The 3,816-nt window shown below is 41.5% G+C and overlaps 1 long non-coding RNA gene across 1 annotated transcript; it reads right to left on the bottom strand.

Annotated features, from left to right (window-relative positions):
- Window positions 1-969: 969 nt before the first annotated feature.
- On the bottom strand, window positions 970-3,605 carry LOC118735212. The gene is made up of 3 exons (XR_004992538.1): window positions 3,462-3,605; window positions 3,046-3,398; window positions 970-1,109 (listed from the first exon to the last, which is right to left on the bottom strand). It is a non-coding gene; the product is annotated as an uncharacterized LOC118735212 (long non-coding RNA).
- Between the last annotated feature and the right edge of the window lie 211 nt (window positions 3,606-3,816).

Raw genomic sequence — 3,816 nt, 5'->3', positions numbered from 1 at the left:
TATTCAGAAATGATCCTAGCTTATGCTTTCTTCAGGTTGTCGTTCTTCTTGAACTTCCTTTCTAACGGCCATCTTTCGGCTCTCTGGCACCTCCACGTCGTCTCGCTTCCACAGCAAAGCCGTTTCTAATCGAATCCCGTCGCGCTTAGTGTTTTCTTCCAATAATTTCTTCGCTCTTAACAAGTCCTTAGCTTCGTCCTGCTTCGCCGTACTTACGCCCATGTTCTCATTAGTTATGAAATCGTTCACAAGATATTCCATGTTGTCGGTCATATTCTCCGTCTCGCCGACTTGTGCAAACAATGTGTGATACCGCGAATAAGGAGCTAGGGGGCCCGCCGTCCCATAAATAACCCATCCAAGCTTCGTCAGCACTACTGCATGTCCTCTTCTACCGTCGTATGCTGTTCGCTTCGGAATGCCAAGATGTGCGTTGTCTTAACCTATCAATAGTTCTGGTACATCATCGTTATATTGTACGATTGGTAAGTGATGATATTTACAATGAAGATCTGCCAGGCTAAGCGACTGCATTGGCAACTGAAGATTTTCAACCGTGCGAACATCACGCATCAGAAATTTGCTGCGGTTACGCCCAACGCCGGAGATGTGAACGTCTACTCTACAGGAACGCTCCGTAACAGTCGTGCAGCCAAACCACTGCAGGGTCAAGTTATCACTGCTTCCCTCCAGTCCAAGGCGAGTCGCGGTTCATTTAGGATATGGCTGACCGTTCGTCGAAGAACGCGTAGCTATTGGCGCGTATTCATAGTCCAGCAACTAAGTCGAAACTAACAAAGTTGCAACTTAAATTTGAGTACCAACTTAAAATTTACCTCTATTCATAGTCGCATTTCAGACTTCTACTAAGTAGTTTCGACTTAGTTTACGATATAGCAAAACGAGTGTGAAAATGTATCGATTTTTCTTTACGATATTTTGGAAAAATTACATTTTTATTAAATAATGCCAAGTTCGATGATCCGTTTATGTAATTTTTATTTTCATTGCATGATTATGCAAATGAATAAGGTATAATTTTCTTGTTAATTGTGTGAAATAGCCAGAACAACCGCAATGATGTGAAGTCGATGTTTATCGAAAGCATGCTGTGAAACATACAAATAGTAGATATCTAAATGTTATGCACAAATTTACTTTAAAAGAACTAGGGTGAAACTGACTTATTATTTGAGAATTTATATAAATTATTCCAATTATAAAATGGTGATATAGCTTTATTCGAATTGTAATACGCATTTAATTTCATCTTCCGATTAAGATGGATCGATCTTTGTAAATTTTAATGGGAGATTATTCAATATTATCAAAATCACCCTCTACCAACTTAATTTTTACATATTTCGTCTGTTTTCCCTTAATTTGATAAAATACTTTTTCCTAGTTACGACTTAGTTGCAGCTGCAGCCGAAACTAAATTCTAAGTTGGTACTTAGCCAGAAAAGTCGAAACTAAGGCGACTATGAATAGCTTTAGTTGTGACTTAGAATAGTTTCGACTTAGTTGAGTACTAAATATGACTATGAATATGCGCCATTGATTTTTCTACCATGCGCGTACAATACCACAGGCAGTATCTTAAATAACAATTTCGGGGCGGGACTGGGTGCTACCGTATTTGTAAAAACTTGCTGTACTGCTTGTTCTGATGTCGATGCCAACGTTTGCTGTATCGCGTACCGCGAAGTCGGCTGCGACGCTTGCTGCGGTGGCGCTGACTGCCACTGTTGTGCTCTGCCACTGGACTCGTGAAGAAGTACATGCCACTTTTTTTTACAGTGCCTGTCACCGCACTCATATTCTTCACCACAGTTGTTGCTGCGATGACTTCCCTTTAGGCAATTAAAACAGAGCTTTTTGCGACGAACTAGGCGCCATCTATCCCCGTGCTCCATGTTCAGGAATATTCTGCACTTAGTAATCGTGTGCCTATCTGCGCATGACTCACACCTGATTCGCCCAGAATTTTCACCACTAGCCTCGTTGGCGTGGAAAAATCTTGAACGCCCTTCGGGTCTATTTTGTCGCGGTTCTAAGCTAGAGTAAATACACGCAGGCCGAGTTCACAATTGATGACAACTCCTGTAACCAATCACTAAAATGGCAGATTGTTGGTCGCGGTACAATTGACGAAGCGTAACGTGCCCATTCGATGCGTCTCTGTATGGGCAGCTTCAACAGGAGTTCTTCCATCAGCGTCGAATTAGACAAGTGGTGGTCGCAATCAGCTGCCTGCAGAAACGAAGACAGATTTTGCACCTTAGTCGCAAATCCCACAAGCTGTTCGATGCAACTTTCTGATATCGGCGCAACATTTCTTATTTTATTTATCTGACTCTTTACCAGCAGTTCCGGCTTCCCAAAACGCTCCTGCAAAACCTTCATAATTTGCGACACGTTCCTACTATGGATTAACAGACACTCGATAGTTTACCTAGCTTTTCCTTTAACTGCCTTTTGTAACCGAATCATATTCTGTGTATCAGTATATTGGTACTCTGCAGTGGTCATTAAAAAAGTTTCTCTAAACATGGGCCAGTTCTCTGGACGCCCTTCAAACTCTGGCAAATCATATAGCTTGAGTGTTAATCCTAGTTGTGAACTACTTTGCGAATGACCTACTACGCTGGATGCTGTTGTAATAATTCCGTTATCATTAGCCGCATTCGCCTGTACCTGCGTACTTTGCCGAAGCTCTTCTTGAATGCTTTGAACTTGCCGCAAAATCTCAGTTAGCCGAATTTCGAGCGATTGTTGCCCAGCCATATTTGCTGTAGGCTGCTGAGGAATCGTTTCTTCAAACTCTTCGTTATCGCTATCTCCTTCATTCGCACTAGCCTCTTTACTAGCCCCGGAACGTGTTGTCGGCATGATACAAAATGGTCGCCACGAATATTCGAAAGAAATTTTTAGCCGCGCATTTTACAATTTTGGCGCGATTTCCCTAGGTTATGTTCTATACCACACTACGACGCACACCACTAACTATTAACTCTCACCCAATCAGTTCTTTAAGACACTTACCAAATGAGCTTCCTTGTTTGCTCACAGCCACACCTCGACCTGCAGCTTACTTGCTTTATGGCACGTGCTCCGATCAATTTCGATTCAATTTCATCCGATCTTAAAGGAATTTAGCGCATGTACATACAAACCGCGCGCTCTCAAATCGCTTACTTGTTACTAGCCACAGCTTTCAGGCATTACTCACACGAGGCTTTTAAAATATTAAAACTTGTAATGCGGCAAGACTCTGGTTATTCGCCAATCCATAAAAGCGAAATAAAGAGTGTGAATTGTGTCCTGGTCCGAGGAGGTTAAAAATAAAGCTCACGCCAATTTCGATGTTTATGCTGACATGAATTGTGCTTTATTTCCTGTTCAATTTGTACAATAAAGATATAATAGTTTTTGAATCATATATAAATAAATCAACTTACGCCTTTGTACGCTCCTAAGCTCCCATCACCAGGACCACAATTAAAACCTTTTGAGCTTCTTTTGATTTCGTATGTGATGGGATTACAACATTCCGATAAAATACAATGACATAAAGGGACAAACACACTGCTACAGCCGCATCAACCTAAGGATACAAATACACTGCTACAGCCGCATCAACCTAAGGGTACAAACACACTGCTACGGTCGCATCAACATTAATTTACGAGAAAAAGAAAAATTACAACAAAACAACAGGCATGGACACGCCGAACACACCACAAAGTACCACCAGGACAAAAATCACCAACTTTTACCTACCTGCAGGCAAAAAACTATACAGATACAACATAA

The sequence above is a fragment of the Rhagoletis pomonella genome, unplaced genomic scaffold (assembly GCF_013731165.1).
Source record: "Rhagoletis pomonella isolate Grant_MI unplaced genomic scaffold, Rhpom_1.0 Rhpom_scaffold_00003, whole genome shotgun sequence".
Classification (NCBI taxonomy): Eukaryota; Metazoa; Arthropoda; class Insecta; order Diptera; family Tephritidae; genus Rhagoletis; species Rhagoletis pomonella.
The sequence above is the reverse complement of the archived record's forward strand: the minus strand, read 5'-3'. Positions and strand labels throughout refer to the sequence as shown.